The sequence below is a fragment of the Pelmatolapia mariae genome, linkage group LG3_W (genome assembly GCF_036321145.2).
Source record: "Pelmatolapia mariae isolate MD_Pm_ZW linkage group LG3_W, Pm_UMD_F_2, whole genome shotgun sequence".
Taxonomy (NCBI): domain Eukaryota; kingdom Metazoa; phylum Chordata; class Actinopteri; order Cichliformes; family Cichlidae; genus Pelmatolapia; species Pelmatolapia mariae.
Window position 1 is genome coordinate 26066906 of NC_086229.1, and position 20243 is coordinate 26087148.

At 40.4% G+C, this 20243-nt stretch overlaps 1 pseudogene; it reads right to left on the minus strand.

The window, feature by feature from the left end:
* Nucleotides 1-952: 952 nt before the first annotated feature.
* On the minus strand, nucleotides 953-10369 carry LOC134621420 (cytidine monophosphate-N-acetylneuraminic acid hydroxylase-like; annotated as a pseudogene).
* Between the last annotated feature and the right edge of the window lie 9874 nt (nucleotides 10370-20243).

The following is a 20243-nucleotide window of genomic DNA, read 5'->3' on the forward strand; positions in this document are numbered from 1 at the left end:
CTTGTTCCAGCTACTCACAAGAACTGGCTGCTTTCTTTGTCAGAACCTTCCAGAAACAGGCAAGGGTAATGGTCTGGACCAATACAGGCTGTCGCCAGCACTCCTACCACCGTTCCTTCACAAGTCTGAAGTCTGTAATCCTTAATCCAAATCTTTAATCTGAGAACAACCAACAGCAGCACTACCATCCAGTAACAATTCAACTGTGCACCCGTGCTTTGCTCCCACCTGTCTCTTGTTTGCAGGTAGTTCCCAGTGTATATAATGTCCTCTTTTCCTGTGTCTGCTTTGGATTTCTGTTTTATGGACTTTGTTTCTTCTCGTCTTTCAGTTTTGCATTTGGACCAATAAACGCTCCTTTTTGTCACTCCTGCCTCTGTATCTTCCACCTGGGTCGTATCTACATTTATTCATTGCATTGTTTTGAGTTCAAACACCAGGGTGATCTCTGATGATGGCTGCCACCCTCACATCTTATATAGACACACAGACAAAGACATTCCACAACTCTTACATATTACCCCACCTCACAGGCCTATACCTTCAAAGAGAGAGATCTACGACTATATTCTTCACTTAACCGTTGCCTCCCCTCTTCCACAGACGGGTAGAAGGGCCCTCTGTGAGGGTGCCATAAACATGAGGCCCACTTGTAATAACATTCATGCATACAGCTAGTAAGAAAGTGATATTACTATTACTAAAGTGATCAGTACATCAGAAAAGAAATCTTCCACCACAAAAGAGGCACAGCAGAAGGTGGTGTGGTGCTTACAGCAAGAAGGGCTTGAGTCTCACCTGGTGCCTTTGAAATAGATGAAATAGTCAAACAAGGGTTTAAAACTGAAATAGACTGATAAAACTAAACATTCAGATAAAAATACAGAAGTTATGTTTTCACAATATAAATCAGAAAACAGCAACTTGATCTTCACAAATCCAGAATGCAAATTCATGACAAGGCACAGTTATTTCCCATCCCGGTCTCGCTGATGGGGACGGCCTGCTTTTGGAACTGTTCCCAGTCGGGCTTGCAAAGCGGCAGCTCTGCTTGGAAGTGTTTCCAGAACCTAGAGGCCAAAAGAAGGTGATTAAAAGGTGGACTAGTACAGTGACCATTTACATGTAGCCTAAGTTATTTTTCTTTTGTTATCATTTCCATATTTCCTCTAAACACATCACATGTGGGCAATCATAAAGTTACAAAAGTAACCATTTCATTGTAGTGATAGTTAAACTGAGAGCTATTAGGCTTGGAAATGGCAAAACATATCCTTTCCATAACAGACAAATAAACATGCCATATAAATAGGAGTGTATCTGTCTGTTTGCTTCCCCCCGCACACAGTGTGGAACAGCCGTTTCTGTCATAGAACAGGAGTAAGTGTCGCCTATATAGGACTGTAATATGGGCTCAAATTGTGGTCATAAATATTTTGTAATTTTAAATCAGAATGCATAGTTATGAAGTTTTGTAACCTTGTACACCAAAATATCTGAACAGAAAGTTACAAAAATTTTTGTGTAAAGCACGTAAGTAAAGCACCCCTCTGTTCTCTGATTGGATTGTTCGTACGTGTAAGTTGAAACTCACACATAGCTCGGGAACTTGAGTGCAGAGTTTTACATGTAGTTTTTTGCTTTGTATCTGTAACCTGACCTTAAGACAAAAAAATTGTAACTTGTGTAAATATTTTTACAAACAAAAATAATTTTTTACACACACACACACACACAAATTCTCATTTATACATATACAAACATAAACTTTTCAGATATTTTGGTTTACAAGGTAACAACTGACAGCTACACATTCTGATTTACAAGTACAAAATATTTATGACCACAATTTGAGCCCATTATTTTATTTTAGCAAAAGTATGTTTGTATCTAACTTCAGGTCTGTATGTATTTTGATCTGTGTGGATCTGTCTGTGTAATCAGATGTGTTAATGTGCAACTGAATCTGTAAGTGTGTAGAAATATTTATCAATGACAGTCTTAAAGCTTTGCTCAAAGCACTGCTAATGCAGGTAAGTTATTTACTTACCCAGCATTTGAATTGGCTGTCATTTTACATGTGACCTTGGCTGTATTTTTGCTGAGTCAGATCCACAAAAGTTTATGCAGTGTAAGATAAAGGTTCATCCACCCTGGGCTCATGGGTCAGCTTTCTTTCATGCTCAGTATATACCACCAGCATACTGTGCAGCATAAGTGTGACATTAGTTGACTGGTAGTGATGGTTGTGCCAACGCAATGAATTTACCATATGTAAACATAATTGTATGTTTTATAAGAAAAGTTTCAAAAAGTAAACTTTATGAGAATCTGGACTACTTTGAATGATATAAGAGGCTTGTTGTAGGTGAATCATGAGTGGAGTAGTCACAGGTGTTCCTAGTTATGGATAATGGTATTTTTTTCTTACAATAATAGCTGCTTTTGACAGGTACTGAAAAAAACAAAAGAAAATTTGAATTCAGATCTATCTGAGCATGTCTTGCACCAACACAACCACCATGACCAGCAATCTAACATCACACCTCAGACTGTGTAATATTCCACATGTTAGTATGCACTGAGCCTGTCAGCCAGAGCCCAGGATTGCTAAACTGTTGTCCTTCAGACAACTCCCCAAAGATATAGAGATGTATAAAGATAAACACACAAAATTTTCTAATTATCTATAAAGCTCGTGAGGTGGGTTTTATAGATAATTGGATAATTGGGAAACTATCTGGAGGAAACCTGGTCTAGTTAGGAGAGACGGCATCCATCCCATTTTGGATGGAGCAGCTCTGGTTTCTAGAAATCTGCCCCCCCTGAAATGTGACTATACAGAGTTGGGACCAGGAAGCAGAGTTGCAGTCTTGCCTCTCTGCAGTTTCTCCGCTCCTGTTATCCTCCAAAACCCCATCTCTATTGAGACTGTCAGCTTTTCTGTCTGATTGCTCAAACTTTTTATCTGTTTTAGTGCTCAGCTCAGATCGTCATAATCAGGCCCCACTGTTTTCTTAATGACCTTGTATTACCATATCACCCTATTAGAGCACTTCGCTCCCGCACTGCAGGCCTACTTGTTGTTCCTAGAGTATTTAAAAGTAGAATGGGAGGGAGAGCATTCAGTTTTAAGGCCCCCTTTCCATGGAATCTAGTTCCAGTTTGGATTCGGGAGACAGACACGATCTGTACTTTTAACATCAGGCTTAAAACTTTCTTTTTGCTAAAGCATATAGTTAGGGCTGGACTAGGTGACCCTGAATCCTCCCTTAGTTATGCTGCAATAGGTGTAGGCTGCTGGAAGATTCCTATGATGCATTGAGTATTTCTTTTTCAGTCACCTTTCTCACTCACTATGTGTTAATAGACCTCTCTGCATTGAATCATACTTGTTATTAATCCCTAGTTCTCTTCCACAACGCGTCTTTTACCTTGTCTTCCTTTTCCCACCCCAACTGGTCGCAGCAGATGGCCACCCCTCCCTGAGCCTTCTTCCTGTTAAAATTGAGTTTTTCCTTTCCTGTGTCACCAAAGTGCTTGCTCATAGGGGGTCATAGGATTGTTGGGTTTTTCTCTATATGTATTATTGTAGGGTCTACCTTACAATATAAAATGCCTTGAGGCGAATGTTCTTGTGATTTGGCGCTATACAAATAAAATTGAATTCAATTGAATCTTTAAATTGTTGCATATATCATTTCCAACTCTGCCATGGAAGAACTATAGCAAACGTCATGTATTAAAATAAAAACAACCCCTCACCAAAAAAAACCTGCCTTTGAAAAGCTGGGTGAGTTATATATAGACAGAGATTTCAATATGTACACAGGTATCTCCAGACAGAGCCAATTGAATGTGTATGGAGTGAAATACATGCACATACACGCAAAATAGTTTTGCTAAAGTAATAGCTACATAAGGTAATTGCCATTTCCAGCAATACACCCACTGCGTTTAAAGTCAATTGGAAGAGGAGTTATGAACAAGCAAAGAACAGAAAAACAGATTTTCAGAACATGGAATTCTCAAATATAACAGATAAAATGTCTGTACTTGTGGTGGTAGATGTCTGGGTCTCGGCTGATGCGGTTCTGAAAGCCGATGTACAGGTCATCCCATAGACAGCCATGAAGCACCACATACCTCATCACTCCAATCCGGTTTTTAATTTAAAAGGAAACCAAAAAGGGTCACTGCTCTGTGCAAGCAAATATGTTTTTGAAAGATTTTGCGTCTTTTACATCTTGTACAAGCACTTAATGCTGATGTCTATTCCAACGTAGGAAGTGATATGAACAGCTGATCGGATCGGCAAAACGTGTTTTCGGAATATTATGTTTCTTTTGCTGCAACTGCTTTTCATGCAATTTTTGCAAAGCTATATGTGGAAGGAAACCGTGACCTAGGACAAGCTGATTGCATAAGATGTAAGTACAAGTCCTCCGGTTTTATATGCAAAAAAAAAAAAAAAAATACTGCGCTAGCTTACGTGGTTGCAGTTCTACAGGGGTTTAAAAATAGTAACGCAAAACGGAGTGGGCACGTTTTGACCGGAGCATTAAGGGTTAAAAGTAAATAATGCTACTTGGAGGGCCATAATCACAAAATTCGCCTGTCCAGCAGTTCTAGTTTCCTCAGAACAGAGCCAGATTAAATATTCCTGTGCAAGTGCAAGTGTGGCAATAATTCACTAGAGTTGTAACAGAGTTGAATAATAGCGTCTGTTAATATATATATATAATCCACCCACTGTTTTCATCTCCAATGTCCTGTACCAACATAGAGCAGAGCAGCTACCTGAACTCCAACAGAGGTCGATTATCTTGTTAATAATTTTACCTCCTCACTACGTACGACTCTGGATACTGTAGCTCTAGAGAAAACTTGGGAAACCTCTGGCTGAGATGAAACGGAACCAGCAGGCGCCGAGTCCTCTGGCAGGAATGAAGTTAACTGTAACTGCACAGGGAACACAGCTGGCTTGGAATGCAGTGCAGGTGGTCTGTCTTGGCAGGGCCAGCAAGATGCAGTCCTTAGCTGGTTGAACAAGCTCTACAGAGCTTCCAGCAGAGGATGGAGGTGGCTAGGTTGATGGTTGAGCCATTGACGTAATTGCAGGCTACTGAGCAGGTGGCTGAACAGCAGGTAACTGAACTGACAGCTGAACAGCAGGTGACAGAGGAGGTAACTGAGCTGCATATTGAACAGAAGACTGAGCTGAAGACTGAACAGCAGACGGCTGAACTGCAGGCGTGGAACGCCGTGAGCAAACAAAGTCTGCCAGCTCTCAAGCTTGTAGCATGTCCCCGACCCTGTGCAGCTCTTTAACCAGGCCCGTTACTTCTGGGAGCTGGTGAAAAGGAGGGTTCCCATCTAGAATAGCCTTGATGGCGTTTAGCCCTACCACGCTTGCCTTGATATCTGAGGTGTGGAAAATTGCGGGCCAGGTCACACTCCCAGGATAACCCGCTGGGTCCATGTAATAATCTCATTGTCCTGTGCAGCAGGCAGGATTGGACCCAAATTCAGGACTCTCAAAGATGGGACTTAAATTCAAAACACAGCTTTTATTGCTGGAAAAACTTAAACACTTACAAAAACAAACCAAAACCTGAAACGTAAAATGTCAAACTAAACACTAGGAAACTAACAGGACTACAAGACAAACACACAGCATCAAGAGGGTGTACAACGTGACAGTGATAAAGAGAAACAGAGGGCTTAAATAAACTCTGGAGCAATCAAGGAAATGGAAAACAGGAGGGAGACACAATTAGACATAACGAGACTAGGAGAAGCAAAACTAAACCCGCTGCACTCAGGACAGGGACTATCAAAATAAAACAGGTAGTGGGTGACAGACAGATTTGACATGGGACAAAAAGGACACAGGAACCAAACCGAAGAACTAGAAGTCACAGAGCACAGAACTAAATTACTAGAAATACTGTGACAGAAACCAAAAGACTAATAGAGATAACAATGATGAAATCAAAGATCAATAATAGAACAAAAGTCAACACACTGGGTCACAAACCCAGGACTGTGACAGAAGAACAGAAGTACACCTATAGTTCTGGTAATAGTACATAGATAGATAGATAGATAGATAGATAGATAGATAGATAGATAGATAGATAGATAGAAACAAAAAACAGGCAGAACAACATGTTCCAGATGTTAGATGGAACACATGATAATTTTGTCATGAAATCATCTTGGTGGTCATGACAATTTACTATTATTCAGGTTCTGTTATGCTGATGTTTGTTTGTTTAGTGCTCTATAGTGTCTCACCTCCAAGTAGGAGTGCTCTCTGTTGGGTCTCTTTGTGGGGAATGATAGATCCAGAAAGTCCACCAGATAATCATAACCGTCAGTGATGCATTCAAACTTGTCATCTGTTTCAATGACCTACACAGAGACATTTGCATTTCAGCAGATTTGCATCCACTCTGAGTAAGATAGCAATGTAATTAAAAAAAGAAGTAAGCCAAGGTGATTTATAACAGCTGGAAGGAATCAGAGCAGAGAGCTGGGTTTTTATTTTGCTTTTTTGTCTTTGATTTTAAAATGTCATCAATGCAGGATGTGAACTACATCTCTATTTCCAGTTTCTGTTAAGCTACTGCAGAGGCTGCTGAGGCATGGCAGAAAATAATTTTTAAAAAACATAAAGATAAAGACAAGGAACATTTCTGCTCAGGTATAACAAAAAAAAGTACACCAAGGTTCATGTATGTTCATCAAACAAGAAATGTCAGACTGAAAATACTGAATTTCCTTTCAGTTTTGTTAAACTTTATAGATTATTCCACATGACTTTATGGCTTACAAGGTTAACTGAAACTAAAATAATACCAAAATCACTATTATGTGTATTAAAAAATATCAGTCACTGTCATTTTTATGAGGAATAACAACTTTACTAGCAGCTTAGCTCATTGGATTAGCCAAATGAAGCTTATTCATGAATTCAATAACGAAGGCCAATCAGCCTCTGCTCTGCCAACTTTGAATCTCATCTGTCGTTTTCCCTTCAAGACACCATTGTGCAACTCACAGAGTCTAAACTCAGAGGGCGGTCCTGCCCTTTCCCTATCACTGCTGGGATTCTGTTCTGTCCATCACAGTCTAATCCCAAATACCTTAGTTGAATTCTGTAAGTGAATAAATCATGTTTAGTTCCACCCATCCATCTATTTTTCAACACATATGTAACTGATGTTCACAGGGGAAGGAGTCTAAGTTTTCACAGGGTGGGAGGCAGGGTACACCCTGAGCAGGTTGCTAGTCCATCAAAGGGCCAAGATATACAATTTTTTTTTTTAGGGGGGGGGGTCCCTTTTCTCAGAGGGAGACAAGTGTATATATTTTTACTTTTCTGGGGGCCTCTTTATTATTTATTTTTTATGAAGCTGTAAGCAGAGAAATGCTTTTAAGTATGAAGGATCATGAAAACAAAGTAAATGCCGAAGAAATCACATGTTGACAGAAGGACAGTTCATGCCAAAGAAAAGTAAAACATCTCTGTCAAAAACATTTACCCGCACAACCAGGTTGTAGTTTTGAAAGCCAGCCCATGTGTAATAAAACTGGATCCAGTCTTGATGTTTAAATATGTCAGACTTGATGGCACTCTTCAGCTCATCCATATACAAGTCGAATTCCCAGCTGTCCTTGTAGATCTTTGTACTGGCTGGGGGATTGGTGATGGCCTCCCTACGGTTGGTCATAGCAAAGAAAGTTGCAAAGAAAATATTTCATTCAGCACTTGCATGTGCAGTTTACATGATGTATTACAGGGGTCTCAAACTCACAGCCCATGGACCACTTGCAGCCATATGAAGGCAACATGAGCAGAGAGTACAAACATATTGGCTGTGTTAGTTCAGTGAGAGTCAAAAACTAATGTGTACACTTATGTGTGCATTTTTAGTTTGTTAAATAAGAACAAAATGATAACCGAAGTGCTGCCACAAAGAGAGTACCAGTGTGTTTATTTGGTAGTTCAATCAAAGGCTTCAGTTAGTTAAGAGGGAGGAAAAAATCTGCATTCACATTTGCAGTTTTGTCTTATTATACAATATCTGAAAAAAAACAACAACAAAAAACAAACAAACAAAACAAAACGCTACATTTTCATAATTATTAGTCATTTTTTTCTTGTTTGTTTGTTTGTTTTGTAGTACCTGGCCTCCAATGACATGACAATGCCAGCAGTGGCCCACACCTCATTTAAGTTTGAGACCCCTGTTGTATATTTGGAAATGTATTAATCCTGCCTGTGCTCTTTATAGTAATAATAACTCTTCAATAAAATAATGCCATCATGTTATCACACAACATAGACAAATGCAGTCAAATTTGGATTTTCTTATTTACATGAAATAATTGAGTAGCTGTAGCTTGTTGTAACTCTGTCAGTAAGAGTCAAAGTCATATATATTTACTGGGCACTTACATCAAAATGGGAAAAAGACGGGACTGAAGCTACTGCTCAAAGAAAAATCAATAAAAGTGGCACATTTTACTTTTACATTTGGAGTGCAGACAATGAATATTTATCCTTATCAGACTCTGAGAAACAAAATGATCTGTTTATACACTGGCATTGTAGAGACTGACATTGCTGTTTAAATTTTTGTGTTTTATGTAGTTGTATTACAAAGATGGAATAACAGTCTCTTTCTTTCCTACATTGACCAGGAATGGAAAACACAGATAAACATGTGAGCTATTCCAACCTGTCGGTGGGGTCTCTCAGAGCGAGGCCGAGGTCCAAAATAGCACCTGGCTGCGGTGTCCAAGTTTTGATTGCCGGTGCAATCTTATTAATAAGTGCATTGAGGTCCTCTGCACTGTTCTTGGTATTCGTATCCTTTATGTATCTTCCAACCAACACACGGTACAAACAGCCACATAGTTATATATTATTCTCATTATATTATTATCCATTCATTAAATATGGTCATTCATACTGACTCACATGTATTTATACTGTAGTGGGCTTTTTGGCACAAATGTATAATTGTTATTACTTTCAGAGGAATAAATTACATTAAACAGTTCCAGTCATGGAAATTGGCAGTTGGAAGGATATGTTTGGCATTGGTTTCTTGTTTTGGTTTGCTTTCCTGGTCAGAGCTCTTCACAGATGTTTAATTATTGTTCTGAGGAGGCTATCTACAATTTATTCAGTGAGTTCTTTTGCAAGATTACATCGCCCTTTGGCATGTTTATTTTCCTTTGAATCATTAAAATGCACCTGAACTCCTGTATTTTATTGTATTTTTCGGCTATTTATGGTCATCATTTCATTCCTGAAAACCTATTAACCTGTACAACAATGATAACGGCTTTGCTAGCTACTCCCAAAAAGTTGATTCTGTTCATATGGACGTAGCGTTTTCAGTGGGAGAAACATTTCATCATCGACATCCAAGTGACTTCTTCAGTCTCAGCTGACTGCAGGTTTCCTCAACCTTATAAACAGTACATTTGCACAATGACTGAAACTAGCAGCACTGGCACCATTTCCATATTAATGACCAAAGAACTGACCTTACAGCCCATTGTTCATTCAGTGGGCTAAGTTCACTCATTGTGCAATGCAAAAATGCAAATTACCAAGGAGAGAATTACATTGCATTAAACAGTTTACATCCCAGTCATTTGCAGCATGAAAAATGTCTGTTGGAAAGAGTATGTTTGACATTTCTTGATTACAACTATTGACATAAATTGTCATGTTATTCTTTAGAAGTGGCCCTCTACCAGTTTAGCATTTAATTTAATAAAGTAATGAAGGTAATTGCTATTCTGATTGTTAGAGCCTACTTTGGCAAGAGCTATAATTATAAGGTCCCCACACATCCCATAATGCACCTTTACAGTTTACATATTTATATTTCAGATTTAGCATCCAACACTCATATTGCAGGAAGTGGAATATCAATATACAGTAAATGGCATTTTACAGACAGAACTTACCAAGCTCATCCTGCAAGAAGCTGTCAGGTGGGTTCACATATTTCATTGTTGACACATTTAATTTCCAGTTGTGTTTGGTACATTTAACAGTCCTGAGGGAACAGACAATTCTGTCAGCTATAATCAAAAATTGACAATGTATAATCACTGATATCTGCTCCTGCTCTCACATGCCATCCAGATCTTCAATGTCTTTGATGAACAGCCCCCCTTGATGCTTGCACTGGTTCTTGCATGCTTTAAAGTCATTGTTGCTAAATATGATGTAACACTTGCCATCCTCTGGGATTTTCTTGAAATTCACTCCTTCTTTGAGTGAGCCAACTGCTTCAGCATCCAATAACAACAATACCTTTGCCATTTGAGAGGCCATTGCACCTAAATGGTAAAATTCAAAAAGAAAAGTTTTAACGCACAACCTTATGAGGCAAGCACAAGGAATCTTACAATGACCAATGGAAAAAAAAAAATGGACCAGTAGTTACAATTGAAATGGCATCTAAACTCCGTAAATATAAATATACTGGCTCCTCAGGGAAGTGGTCAGGCGCATCCTTGGCACATGCTAATAAAGTAAGTGGGAGCTCATCGCCTTGCTCGCAGTCGGACACCGTGATGAAGTATGAAGGTTTGAAATCGGATATCCTTTCTTCTCTGAAAAACGATATCTCCACGATTATCAGGTCAAAACTGAGATGTGCGTTCGCAGAGGATTTTGACTCCCTGAAGAACGAACTGAGGGAAGTTAAGAGGGAGATTGCTAACAACACGGCTAAAGTCCGCTCAGAAATGAACAACATCAAGTCCACCATTAGCGACCTGGAAGAGGGTTTATTGTCATGGTCGGACAAGGTTGTCAGCCTCCAAGGGACGGGTGCAGGATTACAGTGTGAGCTGGTTAGCATAAAAGAAAAGTATGGAGATATGGAGGCAAGAACGCAGAGGTGCAATATTCATATTGTGAGTGTTGCGAATGACGCTGGTTCCAGTTTGACCAGCTCAGTTTCCACCCTATTGAAAGAAGTTCTGCAACTGGACAAAGAAATCCTGGTGGACCGCTCACATTGAGGCCTTGCTCCCAGAAGACCCAGCGGGAAACCTTCAGTTATCATCACTAAGACCAGCTTCAGTTTCTAAGTCCTCACATTGCCTAAATGACAATATTCACTGCTTAAAATGTGATTGGCATAAAGCTGAGCACTTGTGGAAGAAAACTCACTTAAATGCTCATCTCCTTTACTTAAAGCATCTATTAGTTTCTTTAAACAATGCAATTAGAGAGGTGAGGGCTGCCTATTTATCTTATCTAGTTGCAAAGAGTAGAGGTAATCCTAGTTTGATTTGGCACCATTACTGAAATTATTCCTCCTGCTCCACCTGCTGCCCCTATCACTTCCAACTTTCTTTCATTCTTAGTAATATAAGAAATAATTTTTTCCTTTCAGCTTAGCATTCTCAGCTCCCAATCCAGCTCGGTCTGTACTTTCACTATCCGAGCTAAAAATAGTTAACTCAGTGAAAGCATCATCGTGTTCGCTTGACTGTTTGCCTGCATCGTTATAAAAAAATGTCTTCAATTCTATTCGTCCCTGTGTGCTCACCATAATTAACACCTCACTGACGTCTGGTAAAGTCCTTGCTTATTTTAAAAATGCTGCTATACATCCCCTGAAAAAACAAAAAACAAAGTTAGACCCTTCTCTTACCAGCAGTTACAGGAGAATTTGAAAACTACCATTTACTGCTAAGATTTTAGAAAAGGATGTGGCCCAGGTGTCGTCTACATATCTGTACCAGTGGCTGGGTACTCTCCCTTTAAAAGAGCCAAGAGCCTTTCTTTCCACTTCCTCCATGTAAAGGTTGGCTACAATAGGTGACACGGGGGAGCCCATGGCACAGCCATGTTTTTGTCTGTAGAAGCCTTCGTTGTATTTGAAATATGTAGTGTTGAGGCAGAGGTCTAACAGTGTGCAAATCTGATCGGGTGTGAAGTTGGTCCTGTCTTCCAAGGAGCTGTCTTCAGACGACACCTGGGTCAAAATCAAAAGACAAGAAGTGGAAGCCTTCACTGCGCACATTAACGCCGTGGATAAAAACATCAAGTTCACCAGTGAAGACACAAAGGACAACTGTTTGCCTTTCCTGGACTGCGCCGTGCACATTGAAGAGAACGGCAACCTCAACATTGAAGTTTACCGGAAGCCCACACACACGGACCAGTACCTCCTCTTTGACTCCCATCACCCTCTGGAACACAAAGTTGGAGTAATTAGGACCCTCCACCACTGGGCAGAACATGTTCCCTCTAAGCCTGAAGGGAAAAAGAAGGAACACACACATGCAAAGGAAGCACTTAAAACATGTGGTTATCCTAGTTAAATAAAGTCAGCAAAGATGCACAGAAAAGAAGATCAGACACCAGCGAGGGAGGATAAGAAAGACAGACGCAACAACATTGTCATCCCCTATGTAGCCGGTGTATCAGAGAAACTCAGGAGAGTTTTCTCCAAACACGACATCCCAGCAACACACTCAGACAGAAACTGGTTCACCCCAAAGACAAAACTCCTAAACACAAACTTAACAATGTGGTGTATGCTGTACAGTGCAGCGAGGAATGTCCAGACCTCTACATCGGAGAGACCAAACAGCCACTTCACAAGCGCATGGCACAACATAGAAGAGCCACCTCCACGGGACAAGACTCAGCAGTTCATCTGCATCTAAAGGACAAAGGTCACTCTTTCGAGGATGCCAACGTTCACATTTTGGACAGAGAGGACAGATGGTTTGAAAGAGGAGTGAAAGAAGCCATTTACGTCCACTGTGAGCGACCATCTTTGAACAGAGGCGGTGGTTTACGACACCAACTGTCCTATATTATACCATATTTTATAGATACCATATTTCTAAGATTTTCAGGGCCAAGTACAATAACCTCAGTTTTATCTGAATTAAGAAGCAGAAAGTTAGCGGCCATCCAGGTCTTTATGTCTTTAAGGCATTCCTGCAGTTTAACTAATTGGTGTGTGTTACCTGGCTTCATGGATAGATAGAGCTGCGTGTCATCTGCATAGCTGTGAAAATTTATGCTATGTCTTCTAATGATGCTGCCTAGGGGAAGCATGTATAATGTAAATAGAATTGGTCCTAGCACCAAATCCTGTGGAACACCATAATTGACCTTAGTGGGTGAAGAGGACTCTCCATTTACATGGACACATTGTCTATTAGATAGATATGATACAAACCACTGCAGTGCAGTACCTGTAATACCTACAGCATGTTCTAATCGCTCGAATAGGATATTATGATCAACAGTATCAAACGCAGCACTAAGGTCTAGCAGGACAAGCACAGAGATGAGTCCACTGTCAGAGGCCATAAGAAGATCATTTGTAACCTTCACTAAAGCTGTTTCTGTGCTGTGATGAGCTCTGAAACCTGACTGAAACTCTTCAAATAAGCCATTCCTCTGCAGATGATCTGTTAGCTGTTTGACAACTACTCTTTCAAGGATTTTTGATATGAAAGGAAGGTTGGAGATTGTCCTATAATTAGCTAAGACAGTTGGGTCTAGAGATGGCTTTTTAAATAAAGGTTTAACTACAGCCACCTTGAAGGCCTGTGGTACATAGCCGATTATTAGAGATAGGTTGATCATATTTAAGATTGAAGAATTAATTAATGGCAGGACTTCTTTGAGCAATTTTGTAGGAATGGGGTCTAAAAGACACGTTGATGGTTTGGAGGAATTAATTATTGAAGTTAACTCAGAAAGATCAATTGGAGAAAAAGAGTCTAACTTAACATCAATGGTACTAAAAGTAGCTGTAGATAATATTACATCTGTGGGATGATTATTGGTAATTTTTTCTCTAATGATAAAAATTTTATTTGTGAAGAAGTTCATGAAGTCATTACTAGTTAACGTTAAAGGGATTGTTGGCTCAGTAGAGCTCTGACTTTTTGTCAGCCTGGCTACAGTGCTGAAGAGAAACCTGGGGTTGTTCTTATTTTCTTCAATCAGTGACGAATAGTAAGATGTTCTGGCTTTGCGGAGGGCTTTCTTATAAAGCAGCAAACTATTTCTCCAGGCTAAATGATGATCCTCTAAATTTGTGACACGCCATTTCCTCTCCAGCTTATGAGTTATCTGCTTTAGGCTACGTGTTTGAGAATTATACCACGGAGTCAGGGACTTCTGATTTGAGGCCTTAGTTTTCACCGGAGCTACAGTATCCAGAGTTGTACGTAGTGAGGACGTAAAATTATTAACAAGATAATCGACCTCTGTTGGAGTAGCATTCAGATAGCTGCTCTGCTCTATGTTGGTACAGGGCATTGAAGATGATAACAGTGGGTGGATTATATTCTTAAACTTAGTTACAGCACTTTCAGAAAGACATCTACTTTGATAAAGTCTACTCTCCACTGCTGTGCAATCAATTATTGTAAATGTAAATGTTATCAGGAAATGATCAGACAGGAGAGGGTTTTCAGGAAACACTGTTAAATGTCCAGTTTCTATGCCATATGTTAACACAAGATCTAGAGTGTGATTAAAGTGGTGGGTGGGTTCTTTTACATTTTGAGAGAAGCCAATTGAGTCTAATAACAGATTAAATGCCATGTTGAGGCTGTCATTTTTAGCATCTACATGGATGTTAAAATCACCCACAATAATTATTTTATCTGAGCTGAGCACTAAATCAGATAAAAAGTCTGAGAAATCAGAGAGAAACTCTGTGTAAGGCCCAGGTGGACGATATATGATAACAAGTAAGACTGGTTTCTGAGTTTTACAGCTGGGGTGGACAAGGCTAAGCATCAGGCTTTCAAATGAATTAAAAGTCTGTCTTGGTCTTTCGTTAATTAATAGACTGGTGTGAAAAATTGCTGCCACACCGCCCCCTCGGCCTGTGCTTCGAGATTTCTGGTAGTTAGAATGACTCGGGGGTGTTGATTCATTTAAACTAACATACTCATCCTGCTGCAACCAGGTTTCTGTAAGGCAGAGTAAATCGATTTGTTGATCAATTATTAAGTCATGTACTAACGGAGACTTGGAGGAGAGAGACCTAATATTTAATAATCCACATTTCACTGTTTTACTCTTTGGTTCAGATGTGGATACTGTATTGTTCTTTCTTTGTGATTCTTGATGTTTAAGTTGTTTATTGCTGGTTTTTAGTTTGTTTTTTGTCTTTTTGGGAGCTGACACAGTCTCAATGGGATGGGTTTTTGGGGGGATAGCAGGAGGAGAGAAGCTGCAGAGAGGCGTGTAAGACTGCAACTCTGCTTCCTGGTCCCAACTCTGGATAGTCATATTTTGGGGGGTTTAATAAATTGGTCCATATTTCTAGAAATGAGAGCTGCTCCATCCAAAGTGGGATGGATGCCGTCTCTCCTAACAAGACCAGGTTTCCTCCAGAAGGTTTGCCAATTATCTATGAAGCCCACATCGTTTCTGGGACACCACTCAGACAGCCAGCAATTTAAGGAGAACATGCGGCTAAACATGTCACTCCTGGTCTGATTGGGGAGGGGACCAGAGAAAACTACAGAGTCCGACATTGTTTTTGCAAAGTTACACACCGATTCAATATTGATTTTAGTGACCTCCGATTGGCGTAACCGGGTGTCATTACTGCCGACGTGAATTATGATCTTACTGTATTTACGTTTACCCTTAGCCAGCAGTTTCAAATTTCCTTCAATGTCGCCTGCTCTGGCCCCTGGAAGACAATTGACTATGGTTGCCGGTGTCTCTAGCTTCACATGTCTGAGAACAGAATCACCAATTACCAGAGTTTGACCCCCGGCGGGTGTGTCGCCGAGTGGGGAAAAACGGTTAGACACATGAACAGGTTGGTGATGTACCTGGGGCTTCTGTTTAAGACTATGCTTCCTCCTCACCATCACCCAGCCGCCCTCTTTCCCCAGCTGCTTGGGGTCTGCCGGGGAACAGCTTGCGCGGCCTGCGCTATCTTCGGCTGCACCAGCTACAGGGGCCTGGCTAGCTACGGGTGAATGAAGGGTGCGAAGCCGAGTCTCCAATTCAGTAATCCTGGCCTCCAGAGCTGCAAATACAGTATGCTACATTTGTTACAGGTATCATTACTGCTAAAGGAGGCCAAGGAGTAACTAAACATCTGACACAATGAGCAGGAAAGTGCAGGAGGGACAGGTGAAGTAGCCATGGTGCTAACGAGTCGGCTACGAGCTAAGCTAAGCTAGCGAAGCAGTAAAGAGACAGTGAGTGAATACTTTGGCTATAAATTAGGTAGTGAGCACACAGAAAGGGTGATTCAGATGAAGCACGTTAAGATTATACTATGAAAAAGGGATGTATCAAAAGATTTAAATTAAATTGCTAAGCAGAAAAGCTACTCAGAAACACCACTGTGTTTGAGCAGGAACAGGAAGTGATACTCTAAGTATCACCAAGTGACAGCGCCCCGAATCTCAAGTGCTGTTAGTGGTAAATCCGATGGCATGAATTCGTATTTAGAACGACAGGAGGGGCATTTAGGCGTTTTAAATCCTAATGCCCTGACGTTCAAACCTGTGTTACCAGAGCAACGCTATCAGGGTGTTGATGCAAGTGATCATCAAGCGCATGTATTGGATGTGAGGCCCAAGGTTAAAAATATTTCTCAGCCCAAGGTCGTTTTGTTGGAACAGTCAGAGATGAAGCCACAAGTATTTCCAGGTGTAGTTTCGACTACTCGGATGATGTCGCAGTCTCACGCACAATCAAAACATTTTATACATACAGTGCAAGGTAGTGAAGGTAATGATCATCTAGTCACCGTTTTGAAGAAACAAAATGAAATTACAACTTTATTGGCTGTGCAGCAGTCTCTCTTTTTGCTACCAAGGCGTGACATTCAGTTCTTTGATGGTGATCCTTTGCAATATCAAACATTTATGAGAGCTTTTGAGCACAGGGTGGAGAGTCAAGCTCACAGTGCTAAGGATTGTTTATATTTTCTCGAGCAATATACTAGAGGCCATCCAAGAGAAATGGTCAGAAGCTGTCAGTATATGCCTGCTGAGTATGGATATGTCAAGCTAAATCTTTGCTCCAGGAGAACTTTGGCCATTCGTTGAAAATTGCTGCTGCCTAAATTGAAAGGGTCAGTAAATGGCCATCAAATCTGATGATGTGAAGGCTTTGCAGGAATATGGTTTTTTATTAAGGCAATGTTGCAATGCAATGGGATACGTTGAGTCCTTGCATGAGTTGGATGTCTCTGCTAACATGCAAGCAGTTATAAAAAAGTTGCCTTATAAGCTCAGGGATGAATGGAGAATGGTTGCCTGCGATCTGCAGGAGAGGTTTCAACGTAAAGTAGTTTTTTGCGATGTTGTTGAGTTTGTTGAAAAGCAAGTGAAGATCGCAAGTGACCCATTGTTTGGAGATATACAGGATCCTCCAACAGCCATCAGAAAAGAGGCGAGGAATGTTAAGTCTTAGTTTTACCCTAAGGCTAAGCGGAGTAGTTTTGCTACTACAGTGACCAAGGTGGAAGGGAAGATTGAGCCAGCGTTGAGGCGAGAGAGTGGTTCAGTTGTGACCAAGGTTTATTTGTTTTGTGGAGTAGGGCATATGTTGGATTTGTGTCCTTCATTTGAAAGAAAGTTGCACTGTGAAAGATTATCTTTTTTGAAAGAGAATGGTGTGTGTTTTGGTTGTCTGTGCATTGGGCACAGAAGCAAGGACTGCAGGAAACGTCTCTTGTGTAAAGTCTGTAATCAGAAACACCCCACACTCTTACATATCCACTCCAAGCAGAAGGAAAGTGTTTCAGTGCAAACTATAGGAGGGGGAGAACCACCAGATGAAGGTCCTTCATGTGCTGTGCAAAGCAGTGGTGTTATCCTACCACAAAACAATAAGAGAAGGTATGCCCTCTCCCATGCTCCCAGGACGTGAGTGTGAATGCCAGAACACTCTCGAATGCACACAGTCTTTGCAGACTATTAAGGATCAAACCTCTACCAACATGACATTGATTATACAACTCTAAGCATATATGAGTAGATATTTCTAAGCATAAATGACAATCAACAATATAAACCTGACACTAAGGATACAGTGGAGGTTCACAGAGGGCTGTGTATTTGTAATTTTATTTTATTTTTTTTACTTTTTGTTTCGTTATAAGCCATGATGCTGCTGGAAGGTTCTCTGGCATGCTTGACCCTGGCATGGCTCGCAGTGACATCGGCACACTTATTTTGTGTGTTAACAATCAATGTAAATCTATCTTAGATAAGGTGTCACCTCTGAAGCAAAGTGTTGTTCATTCTTCAAATTTATGTCCCTGGATAAATAAAATTGTTTGAAATTTCAGGAGATATTGTGGCAAGTTAGAACATTTATGGAAGGCTTCCAAGTTTGAGCTTCATGGGTACATTTTAAGGAATCAATTTTCTCACATAACGACATGATTTAAAAAAAAAAAAGCCAGAACAGAATATTTTTTTTTAAATTTAATAGCTTTAAAAAAGAACTATCGTAAAGTGTTTTTTGATACAATTAAGAACATCGTTAATTCCTGATGTTCCTCATCTACCAATCTATAGCAAATCTGATGTAATACATTTTTTTAAACTTTGTAAATAAGGTTGCTGCCGTCAGGTCTAATATTTCTCCATCATCCTCTCATAAATGGCAACTTTCTCCAGTTTAATACAGATAAAACAGAAACTTTGATTATTGCTTCTGATCACATGTTTTCAAAATTAAGCAGCATATCAGTTTTTAGATCCTTCATTTTAGTCAAGTCTCAGAAACTTGGGTATCATATTTGAAAGTTTAATGTTGCTTGAAAAACACTGGAAACAACTGGTTCGAAATTTCTCATCAGTTTTGTTAAGTGGAGTTTAATTTGCAATGTTGTAAAGGATATTTTTCTTTATATAATCTTCAGAAATGGCAAGAAAATCTATGTTTTTTTCTCCCACAAGGTACCAGACTGTCATTGCTACCTGCATTCATCATGTTTACTAATGTTACACACACACACACACACACACACACACACACACACACACACACAAGGATCCAATCTGAGCCAGAAAAAAAGGCTGCTCTAAAAGCCTTTATTTATATTTTTAATCCCGTTCTTAACACTGCGTTACGCTTTGGAATGGGAAAAGGGCCTGAACAATTCTGCCATTCTTTTACATGTTTTTTCTGTTTTCTGGGACCTACTGGATGAGTCGTTCATGTTCTAAGGCCCTCTACTCGATTCAGAGATGTTATGGGTCTGTCTAGCACAACCCCTTGCTGGAACGAGACAATTCTACTACAACAGCAAAAGCAAGACGCAAGTCACCAAAGTTCTTTGTGTTACTTGTGCACGAGGGAGAGAACCGTGACAGCACCGTTCCTTCGTTTGACCTCAGTCGCTCTGGTCTGCTCCCTCGTAACACTGCTCTTTATTGAGGTTACATGAATATGCATAAGTTGATTAACATATGACATCTTACATAGGCGTACATGTAAACAAAGAGTACCAGTCTGTGCATAGTGTAGGTATGTTGTGTGTGTGTGGGGGGGGGGGTGGGCAAGATGTGACCCTGTGAAGACTCCTCAAAGCTGGTGCTAGAAGCGCAGCGGTCCACCTAAACAAAGGGCTCTTATACTTAACCAGATACAGAGTAGGTGTCCTCCTATACCAGGGGTCGGCAACCCTGGGCACGCGTGCCACAGTTGGTACGCGAAGAGTTAACTGATGGCACAACTATAGCTGGATTGGCCATCGGGCATACCAGGCATTTGCCCGATGGGCCGGAAAGGGGAGGCAGGAGGAGGAGAGACCAGAGTGAGTGTCAGGCCGCAAGTGTCAGGTGAACTGAACTTCAGGTAAGAAGTTATGACCTGCAGTCTATCTGGGTCAGATATAAACCAAGTTTAGGTGGAGTTTATTTTCGTTATGCTGACTTTTTACAGTCAGTTACAATAACCCGTACTGTGTGCTAGCTAGCATGACGGAGTTTCTGTACTGCTGGGTGGGTGCTATGATGTTACTGATAGTGAATTTTTTTATTTTTATTCATAAGGTTAGTAGAGTTGCCAACCGTCCCGTAAAAAGACGGAATCATCCCGCATTCAGAGAAAATGTTACGCATTTCGCAGGAACACAGTTTGTCCTGGACTTCAGCTAGAATCGAAAAAGACACAAAGCTGGATTTATTCTGTTGTTACGCTGCTCAGCTGCCTCTTCTCTCTT